Source organism: Carcharhinus amblyrhynchos, chromosome 3, assembly GCF_965287045.1.
Source record: "Carcharhinus amblyrhynchos chromosome 3, sCarAmb.v2.hapA, whole genome shotgun sequence".
NCBI lineage: Eukaryota > Metazoa > Chordata > Chondrichthyes > Carcharhiniformes > Carcharhinidae > Carcharhinus > Carcharhinus amblyrhynchos.
In genome coordinates, this window is record NC_137326.1 from 24,783,245 (window position 1) to 24,795,195 (window position 11,951).

General features: G+C 42.6%; 1 protein-coding gene across 3 annotated transcripts in view; it reads right to left on the reverse strand.

The window, feature by feature from the left end:
- The window catches only part of ptpdc1a (protein tyrosine phosphatase domain containing 1a), a 117,604-nt gene extending 106,594 nt beyond the window's left edge, over positions 1–11,010 (reverse strand). For all 3 annotated transcript variants that reach the window (XM_080186294.1, XM_080186292.1, XM_080186291.1), the window contains exon 1: positions 10,875–11,010. The gene's annotated coding sequence lies outside the window, so the exon portion shown is untranslated. The remainder of the gene's footprint in view (positions 1–10,874) is intronic.
- Positions 11,011–11,951: the final 941 nt, after the last annotated feature.

Below are 11,951 nucleotides of genomic sequence, written 5' to 3' on the forward strand. Positions count from 1 at the left end.
TAAATGACCAATTTGAAAGGTAAGCTTAGTGATGTGTTTCCCAATTATATTTACTATATTTCTGTAACAAATGTTTTTTCCAGCTGTACAGAGATTCTGGAGCAAAAAAAAGCATTATGAAATTATGCAAATTATAGGTTGGGTCAATTTGTGATACTTGCTGGTTCCAGAATAACAAAAGGTTGGGAAAAATAAAAGAAATGAGTTGCTCAGTTTTATTTTTCATAATTCATTCCTAATTGATATCTTGGTTATTTTTATTTGGCCGCATTTTGTCAGATATCCCCACAAACTACAAAAGAGACCACTAGACCCATGAGTTTGGCTATTAACTGACTTGGAGCCAATCAAACTTTATTACCTGAAGAAACTAGTGGGACTTGCATTGTTTCCCTGTTTCATGAGTGATACTGCGAACAGACATTTTAATTAATTTTTTAGTTGGATTTCTTCTTGTGTTTTTAGACGCTCATTCTTTTACTCTATTTATTCCCTAGCTATCAATGTGTTCCCTTACCTTATTCTTCCTTCTGTTCCCCTGCCATATTTTGTTTGCATTTTTATTTGCATTTCTCACATCCATCCCGCCTTTACTAGTTTAAAGACTTTGCCATCTCCCTATTTACCCCTTCTCCTAGGGAATGAGTCCACACCCCTAGCCAGTCTGTTCCAGTATGACTACAAAACTGGCATTCACCTGAAAATGGTGAAAATTATCCAAATATGTCCTATCTACAAAAGGAGCAAAGCCGATCCAGCCAATTACCTGTCCCATTAGTCTGCTCTCAGAGTGGTGGAAGTCGTCACTGAATGTTACAAGCAGCACTCGTTCAGCAATAACCTGCTCACTGATGCTAAGTTTGGATTCCACCAATATCGCTCAGCTCAAGACCTTAATATAGACTCAGTCCAAACATGCCACAGATAACTTGCCAGGAGCAGTCAGATGAAATGAACAAACACCTGGCTCATGGTACACCGTATCTATAGGTCTCTGAGGTTAGGCTGAAGATCTAATGACAAAATGGAAAATCATGGCAAGCTACATTATTCTTACAGAATACTTGCACATTACAGTCTTCTTAAAGCCCCGGTACCAATATTCAGTAATGCAGCCGCAGATCTTTTTCTAGCATAATCTTAACTGGGGGCTAGCCTGCATCAGCTGTGTGCCCGGACCATACAAATCATCCAAGAACATGAGTTTAACCCATCTCTGACAGACATAGTGCACCTCAGATATGCTACCCTCTGGCAGGTGCACAAAAGGAGGCCGCAAAGAAAAATTAACTCTTTGCGGAACAAAGACAGGGGCACTAATCATGTGAACGACTCCATTTTGAATAGCGTTGATTCCGAGTGCTGTTACATCTGCATGCATCTACAGATGTTGAGAATTCAGTCTCCTAAATGATAGGTAGGATGTGACACCAGGTCAGCTGCTGTGATGTTCATGCAGTTACTGGATATGGCTAGTCCAGTTAAGCTTCAAGACAATGGTGACCTCCAGGGTGTTGAAGCTAGGCAAATTGGCAATAGCAATGATTTTGAACACTGGGAAAACGATTGAGCTTTTACTTTTCAGACCATCATTGCCTGATATTTACATGACAGAAACATTACCTACTATTTTGTGAGACCATATCCCACTGCAGTCCATGCCAGCATGAGCTCCATCTTTAATTAGAGAATTTGTGAATGAAGCTGGATACAATGGATTCAGAGAGCTGCCCCACAACTAAGCTGATGGAAAGAAGGTCATTAATGAAGCAGCTTAAGATGTCTGGGGTACGAACGTGCCCATAGCTCCTATATAGCAGCGGTTTTAGGCCACGGCTATTGGGCTTGGGCTACCACAAACATCTTCCTGTGCATTAGGTATGAATCCTCTTACTGGAGGGGTTCCATTGATCTCAGTTTCACTAAAGCACTCAGGTACCTCATTTCGATATGAAAGGAAAGCCATTCCTGTATTGCAAATAGCATTCAACACTCAGCCACTTAGCTGTCTGTGGCTAGGTCGAATGGCAGTTTGGTTGAATTATTTAATTGATTTACACGTGAGCATTGGTTGTATTTATTGCTCATCCATAGTTGTCATGAAGCAAAGAAACAATAAAGTAACTTGCAAGGCCACTTTAGAGGTAAGTTAGGAGTGTGCCACTAAAATGGCTGAAGGCATAGGATACTGCAAAAGCTCTAACAACACCCTGGCATCAGTACTGAAGACTTGTGTTCAAGAACCATCCACGCCCCTAGCCAGTCTGTTCCAGTATGACTACAACACTGGCATTCACCTAAAAATGGGGAAAATTATCCAAGTATGTCCTATCCACAAAAGGAGTAAAGCCAATCCAGCCAATTACCTGTTTCATTAGTCTGCTCTCAGAGTGATGGAAGTTGTTGCTGACAATGCTACAAGCAGCACTCATTCAGCAATAACTTGCTCACTGATGCTAAGTTTGGATTCCACCAGATGAAATGAATGAAACATGACTAAAGGGCTGGTGTGGGGGAAGGGATTTCTTTTCATGGAACACTATTACCAGTTCTGGGGCAGGAAGGAGCTGTAATAATGGGATGGGCTCTATCTGAACCACGATGGGATTTTCTAGAAGAAGGGTTATTTTCTAGAAGAAGGGTTAAACAGGGAGATGGCAAAGACTTTAAACTAGTAAAGGTAGGAGGGATGTGAGAAACGCAAACAGTCTGAATGCAAACAAAATATGGCAGGAGAACAGAAGAATAAAGTAAGGGAGCACGTTGATGGCTAGGGAATAAATAGAGTAAAAGAATGAGAGTCTAAAAACACAAGAGGAAAGCCTATTAAAAAATTAATTAAAATGTCTGTTCACAGTATCCATCTTGAAACAGGAAAACTGAAGGTATTCATGCATTGTGAGAAACCAGATATAGTAGGGACATTCAAACATGGCTACAGATAAATCAGGATTGGGGATTAAACACTGCGGAGTATAGTACATTTAGAAAAGACAGAGGAGAAATTAGGGAGGAGGATTATCGGTACTTATTCAGGATAAACAACGGCAGATAAAAAAGTGATGTAGCTATCAGGAAGACAAAAATATAATTCAAAATAAAAATAGAAAATGTTTGAAATACTCAGGAGCATCTACAGAGAAACAGAGCAGAGTTATCACTTCAGATCTTGACCTTTTATTAGAACAGTACTGATGAAAAGTCACGAACTGAAACATTAATGCTGTTTCTCCACCCCCCCCCCCACCCCGGTGCTGCCACCCTGAGGATTTCCAACATTTTCTGTTTTTATTTCAGATTTCCAGTATCCACAGTATTTTGCTTTGTAAAAACAAAATCAATGTGGATAGAAATAAAAATAATTGAAGAATCAATCACACTAATAGGTGTCATTCACAGACCACCTAGTGAGGGATGGCGTGGGTATGGAGGATGAATACAAACAAATTAGGGAATTGAGTAAAAAAAAGTTAGAACAATGATCATGGAGAATTTCAATGCCCTGATTTGAACTGAAGAGGTAGGTCATGGGGAACTAAGTTCCTGCAATATACACAGGACAGTGTACATAGGGGGATTTCACAGCAGTGTTAATGTAAGCCTCACTTGTGACTAATAAACAAACTTTTACTTTTTTTTAAACTTTATAGTGCACTCAAGTCATATGATATCACGTGATGAGATGAGGTTAGATTGTAGATCTTTCAACTAATCCTTAGGTTGTAGAAATGCTTAGCACTGCCTCTAGAATGCAGCTTCTTCTGTTCAGTATGCATCTAGTTCAGTGTCATAGTTTCACAGGTCGGTGCCTCATTTTCAGGTACACTTGGTGCTGCTTCAGGCACGATCTTCTACATTCCTGGCTGAAACAGGTTTCATCACCCGCTTGATAATAATGCTGGAGTGAGAGATATGTATGGATTGTGCTGGACTACAATTCTGCTCCACTACGTGAATGCCCAGTTTTGAGCTGTTCCATGTGTTCTGAATCTATCCTATTTAACATGGCGATAATGCTACGCAACATAATGAAGAATGTTCTTTGTGTGAAGTTGGGACATGGTCTTTGTGGCAGTCACTCCTAGCAATACTGTCATGACAGATGATCTATGGCAGGTAGATTCGTGAAAACAACAGACTGGAGGGGCTGATTGTGGACAAGTCCCCAGGACCGGATGGAATGCATCCGAGGGTTCTGAAAGAAATGGCGGAGGTTATAGTGGATGCCTTGGTGGTTATTTTCCAGACGTCGCTGGATTCCGGGGAAGTGCCGGAAGACTGGAAAACGGCTAATGTTACGCCGTTGTTTAAGAAGGGTGCCAGGCAAAAGGCGGGGAATTATAGGCCGGTTAGTTTAACGTCTGTGGTAGGTAAAATGTTAGAATCCGTCATTAAGGAGGAAATTGCGAGGCATCTTGAAGGGAATTGCTTGATAGGGCAGACGCAACACGGTTTCATTAAAGGGAAGTCGTGTCTGACAAATTTACTGGAGTTCTATGAGGATGTGTCTAGGGCAGTGGATAGAGGAGAGCCGGTGGATGTGGTCTTTCTGGATTTTCAGAAGGCGTTTGACAAGGTACCTCACAAGAGGTTATTGCAGAAGGTCAGGGGACATGGAGTTGGGGGTAGGGTGTTAGCGTGGATAGAGGATTGGTTGTCAAATAGGAGGCAGAGAGTGGGGGTCAATGGGTGCTATTCGGATTGGCGGTTGGTGACTAGCGGGGTGCCCCAAGGGTCGGTGCTGGGGCCTCAGCTATTTACCATTTATATAGATGATCTGGAGGAGGGAACCGAGTGCAGGGTGTCGAAATTTGCTGATGACACCAAGATTGGGGGAAAGGCAAATTGTGCGGAGGGTGTGGAGAGTCTGTAGAAGGATCTAGATAGGCTGGTCGAATGGGCCAGGAAATGGCAAATGGAATTTAATGTTGGCAAGTGTGAGGTGGTCCACTTTGGTAGGAAGAATGGTAGGAATGACTATTACTTACGGGGCGAAAAACTGCAGCAGGCGACGGTGCAGAGGGACCTCGGGGTCCTTGTGCATGAGTCGCAAAAACCCAGCTTGCAGGTGCAGCAGGTGGTCAGGAAGGCGAATGGGATGCTGGCCTTCATAGCAAGGGGGACTGAATATAAAAGTAGGGAGGTCTTGCTGCAGCTGTATAGGGCATTGGTGAGACCGCAGCTGGAGTACTGTGTGCAGTTTTGGGCGCCGCACCTGCGCAAGGATATTTTGGCCCTGGAGGGAGTGCAGAGGAGGTTTACTAGGCTGATACCGGAGTTGAGGGGATTGAGCTATGAGGAGAGGCTGAATAAACTAGGCTTGTACTCGTTAGAGTTTAGAAGAATGAGGGGAGATCTCATTGAGACGTATAAGATGATGAATGGGATGGATAGGATAGAGGTGGAGAGACTCTTCCCGCTCAAAAAAGACAGTAGGACTAGGGGGCACAGCCTCAAGATAAAGGGGAGGCGGTTTAGAACGGAGTTGAGGAGGAACTTCTTCACCCAAAGGGTGGTGAATCTCTGGAATTCTCTGCCCGTTGAAGTGGTGGAGGCTGCCTCGCTAAATATTTTTAAGAAGCGGGTTGATGGGTTCTTGATAAGAGAGGGGATTAAGGGTTATGGGGAGAGGGCGGGAAAGTGGAACTGAGCCACGACAGATCAGCCATGATCTTATTGAATGGCGGGGCAGGCTCGAAGGGCTAGATGGCCTACTCCTGCTCCTATTTCTTATGTTCTTATGGTCACTGAACACATGCCATCAGCTATAACCAGTAGTTGTGTCCTTCATAACTTGGCCAGTTTGATCAGTGGTAGTATTACTGAGCCACTCTTGGTGTTGGACACTGAGGTCCCCCATTCAGTGAATATTTCACATTCTTGCTACCAAAAAAGTACAGACTCATCTGTTTTGAGAGGGTAGCAGGTATAATCAACAACGATTTATTTGCCCAAGTCTGATCTGAAGCCATGGGATTCCATGGAGTCCTGAAGTCTAAGTTGAGAATACCCAAAGCCACTTCCACCTGACTGTATGTTATTGTGCTCCCACCTCTGATAGTTCCCTGCTAGTGTGACAGGACAACGGTCACTGAAGTGCAGAACCTTGGCTGATGAGCACAATTTTGACAATATAAAGATGTTATGCTGTTTATTTACTAGTCTGCATGACCCCTCTAATTCTGGCACACCTTCCCAAAAGTCAGGGCAGGGAATTTGCAGGGTCGACTGGGCTGGGTACAGCTTTGACATCTGCAAATCAGAAGCTGGTGTCAAAACCGAGTGCCTGCTCTATCAGGAATCTTATATCCCTTTGTAGTAGATTGATACAGCCAAGTAGCTTGCAATTAAGTCAACCATATTGCTGTGAGTCTGAAGTCATGTAGGGAGGTTTCCATCCTTAAAATGACATTAGTAAAGCAGTTGGATATTTACCACATTTTGACAGCTTATGGTCATCATTATTGATCTTAAATTTTTATTCCAAATGTATGTATTTTTAATGAACCAAACCGAAATTCATTAACTGCCATGGTGGGATTTGATCTCATTTCTTCAGATTATTAGATCAGGCTTGTAGATTACAATCAAATCATGTATGACTCAATCACTCTTTCCCTTTGTCATCGGGGAACACTGAGGCAGTCACTGACAAATCCAATAATACAGAACAACTACTGAAGTGTATGACTAGCACAGATAATTATAGGAAACAAGCGGAGGTACAGGCCCATAATTTCTGCAGTGTGATTTACATTGCACCTTTAGAAATAAAACTGTAAGCAACTAAGCCTCGAGGAAATTTTATGCATCTGCACAAAAGCACAGTTCAACCTGCACACTTCAGTACTCCTCAGACAAATAGATAAGTGACAAGTGCTGTCCCTCTAATTCCTCCCTCGAAGTACTTCAGTGCAGTTCTCACCAATACCTCAATTATAGTTTGGCAAGATTGTGAGCTAGCAAATTTCTCTGTGCCGAGTGGACAAAAGAGAAGATATGCAGCCAAGAAAAGGACTCAGAACTTTGCTCCCTTCAAATCCTCCTGGATGGAAGTAAAAGCAGGAGGCACCAACTCCACTAAACTAGTCAGGAATCTCAGTCATCCTATGTCGAGGAAGGTGGCACTGGAATTCCTCATTCCAAAGACCGCAGCATGGGCAAAAATAAATTCGACAATTTAACCAGGGGTAGCAAGGTAACCCTTCTGTCTGCATTCACCTGAACATCATCACATTTTAAGTCTCCCAGGCACCAAACTTTCAGACTGTAGGGAAATTAGTTGGACTTGTGAAAAATTGGCACCAGGTGATTCAATGGGCATGGGGACCATGAATCTACCCTCTTCTCAGCAGACACTGATGAGATGGTTGCCCACGGCTTTTCAGTTATGTGATCAAGACTCATCAGTACTTGCCTGGAAAGGATAATTCATAATTATCATATCAGTAATATCCCACAATGTGTAACTGCCCCAGCTACTGCTCTTCTATGTGACGTCTCATGTTTCTTGTCTCTTGCAGAAACCAATCCAGCAAATAGCAGCTGGTCCTCAGTTAAGAAGCAGCGAGAAATCAATCATGACTTCCAACTCCATGGAAGCACAGGATGCAGGTAATAGATTGGCTCCCATGAGTTATGTCTTCCAGATCACGGGCATCGTCATGCTTAGGCTTTCAGGATGTAATAGCTGACATTAGATCAGCCCTTTCGCTGATCAGTGGGGCGGCAGATCCAAGATCTTAACTTTAACTGGAAATCTGTGGCAATTTCCATCCCAAAAGAATGGTGGAGCAAGTTCAAAGGACCAAATGGCCCACTCCTACTTCTAGTTTCTATGTTTCTACATAAATTAAAATGATGCCATTTCCACAATAGTGCACACACCAAGGGGAAAGAATAATGGTTTATATGAACTGGAGAATTGAAATACTAAACATGCCTGTAACACCCCAGATAACAAAACAATGAAATAAATACATATTTAGGAATCACTGAATGAAAAGACTGCAACACAAAAAATTGAAGAGATTAAAGCATTTAAAGAATGTTGCTGAACTACACAGGAAATAATCTCTGCATTCAATCCCTGGATTATGTTGAGATGGCAGTGGAAACAGATAAACATCAGTCAACGCAAGTGCGCTAGCCCTACGGACCTAGTTTAATGGCCTCATACAAGTAGTCAAAGTCAATCTTGAAATGTTATATCCTTACAACCAAACCACTAACTTGTTATCTGGCAAGCAGCACAGATACAACCATCTTCAATATTCATGACTAAAGTTTGGGAAACAGCAACAATCAGCCAAAGTTCGCACTCCTGATTGTCACTGTTAGGTCACTGTGTAGACACAATGTTCCTCCAGAAAAGAACTGAAGTATGTTTTCATTGATTAATGTTTGTTTTATGATTTGGGTTTAGCAGATTTGAAAACAATGAATTTGAGGAATGTGTGATTCTACAATTCAAATGAGTGAATCCACGATGTGGCCTGGATTAGATCGGCGGAAATGTTTTTAAGAAACGTGCTCATCAGTTGGCAGGTCCTCTCTTTCTGATCCTTCAGAAATTGTTCGACATTCATACTGTTTCTTGCAGCTGAAAATCAGGCACTATCATCCCAGAGGTCATGACCTCCTGAGGGGAACGATTAATGACCAGCTGATCTTACATTGATAGTAATGAAGTGCTTCAGGTTCATTGTGTCAAAACATCTTTTAGATTCACTTGTTCCACATATTGCTCAATTACAGTCTGCCTATCAAACTCATAAGTCAGTCAACGTGCTGTTCTGACCCTGATCCATCTGATTCAAAAGCACATGGATAGATATAACAATACTGAAGTATGCAGATGATCCAGTACTTGTACCACCTGCATACGTAGGAGGAGTAAAGAACAAAACTATAGGAAGAAGTTTGTAGAATAAAGCAATAACAATTTTACTAAACTGAACAAAAAAAACTAGTTATAGACTTTAGGTGAAAGCCAGTTCCTGAAAAGATTCATGATGTGGACATTGAAAGAGTTACTAACTACAAATATCTAGGTGTCAAAGCAGATGAAAAGTTGAATTGGAGCAATAGTGTACAGATGTAGCATTAAATCGTGCTACCACAGAAAATTAAAATCCTTTCAAGTAGATTATACAATTGTCACAATCTTCTATATGCTGTAGTTGACACTTTTTTTGGATTTCTCTCCTGGTATTGTCTTTTTAGGAAAGAAGATTCTTTAAGGATAAAGAAGAGACTCAACCAGGCAGAAAGGATACCTAATGAGCAGATATTTCTTGACGAAATCTGCTCCCAAAGAATCCTGAAACAACTGTGCCATGAACAATGCCTGCTGGATGGGTTCAGGGAAGAGGCTACAACATATGCAGAACAAATCAGTTCCCTACACACTTTTAACAGGAGTTTTAAGGGCGGCACAGTGGCACAATGGTTGCCTCACAACACCAGGAACTCGGGTTCAATTCTGGCTTTGGGTCACTGTCCACGTGGAATTTATACGTTCTCCCTGTGTCTGCATGGGTTTCCTCCGGGTGCTCTGGTTTTCTCCCACAGTCAAAAGATGTATGGGTTAGGTTGATTGGATACGCTAAATTCTCTCAGTGTACCCAAACAGGCACTGGAGTGTGGCGACTAGGAGATTTTCACAGTAACTTAATGGCAGTGTTAATGCAAGTCTATTTGTGGCACTAACGAATAAACTGATGTACAGATGAGGTTATGCACTCAGAATGGGACTCTGACTGATTATTTTAATATATTGAAGAAGTTATGAGTAGATAACTTAATCAAAGTTAGACTTCTCAGACTGGGTAATTTTCTTCATTTTATCATCTTTTAACAAATGAGTGATATTCCCCCAAACGAATTTCTGTATAGACAATAAAGTGAATTGAAAAGATTATTTTCCTTTCCTTTTGAAATTCATTGTTTTAATGTGGAACTTTTAATGGATAACAACATAACAGTTTTATTTATAAAACATTTCACAAGCAAACTTCCAATTACTGACATAGCCATTGCAAAGTTTATCTTGTGTGTTTACTCTCATCAGCCATTCATGTGGCTGTCACTGGAAGGCATCTACAGGATGGGAGCAAGCAGATAAATTAAGCCACTTCTACATCAAAATAATAGATAAAGGAACTGGAGATTTAGTTTTGAAATTGAAATATAATACAGGACTAATGCATCATCAAACATGCTCATAAAATACAGTATCAATTTCTCGGATTTCATCAATATTACAGTACATATAATATTTCATATTTCATTAACACATACGACGTAGCTAAGCTTACAACCAGTTGTGCAGATTTGTCCCCCATGGATTCAGATAATAAACAGAAAAAAAATTTCAACATGTCACACAACATTGTTCCATCCATGAAGCTGCAACTGAACAGTACAATATAAAAATAATGCTATATCTGCCTCCTAATAGATCCACAATATTCCTCCATCCGAGATGAAAGCTGCAACTGAGCAGTACACTATAAAAATAGTCCTGTATCTGCCATATAATAAATAGCCTGATCATCATTTTAGGACTGACACAACTTATTTAACTTGAAGCAGGTAAAATCGAAGAGCTGTCTGCGGCTGGCGAGGGTGAGGATGGGGCGAATGAGGAATGTCAGTGTTTTTAACTGCGTTAACTGACTCGGGTCAGCCTTTGAAGGGGGCACACAACTGGCGTCCCATTCGAAAGCGAGGCGGGCCTGCTCCAGCTCGGGGCCCCGGTGTGAAGGAAGGAGCAGCCGGCTGTACAACCCGATCTTCCGGCACTGACCCCCGCAATTCCGCAGAGTGACAAGAGGGCGACAGACAGGCACCGCCCCATGCCGCCCACCTACCTTCCTGCCGCCGCTTCTCCCTCTCCGTTATTCCACTCAGGCCCAGGTCGCTAAGGCAGCTGCTCCCGCTCCCTCTCCCCGGCCGAATGGTGCAGCCGGTTCCCACCGCGCTCCGGCTGGGAGCCGGCTCCGGCCACGTGACTGAGCGCGGGCACCGCGAGCGGAGGGGGGGTTGGGCACTCCTCCCACTTCAATCACCTTACACACACAGGCTAGGTAATTCCCCTTCAATCACCTTACACACACAGGCTAGGTAATTCCCCTTCAATCACCTTACACACACAGGCTAGGTAATTCCACTTCAATCACCTTACACACACAGGCTAGGTAACACCACTTCAATCACCTCACACACACAGGCTAGGTAACACCACTTCAATCACCTTACACGCAGGCTAGGTAACACCACTTCAATCACCTTACACACACAGGCTAGGTAACACCACTTCAATCACCTTACACACACAGGCTAGGTAACACCACTTCAATCACCTTACACACACAGGCTAGGTAACACCACTTCAATCACCTCACACACACAGGCTAGGTAATTCCCCTTCAATCACCTTACACACACAGGCTAGGTAACACCCCTTCAATCACCTTACACACACAGGCTAGGTAATTCCCCTTCAATCACCTTACACACACAGGCTAGGTAACACCACTTCAATCACCTTACACACACAGGCTAGGTAACACCACTTCAATCACCTTACACACACAGGCTTGGTAACACCACTTCAATCACCTCACACACACAGGCTAGGTAATTCCACTTCAATCACCTTACACACACAGGCTAGGTAACACCACTTCAATCACCTCACACACACAGGCTTGGTAACACCACTTCAATCACCTCACACACACAGGCTAGGTAACACCACTTCAATCACCTCACACACACAGGCTAGGTAATTCCACTTCAATCACCTCACACACACAGGCTTGGTAACACCACTTCAATCACCTTACACACACAGGCTAGGTAATTCCCCTTCAATCACCTTAAACACAGCCTAGGTAACACCACTTCAATCACCTTACACGCGGGCTAGGTAACACCACTTCAAT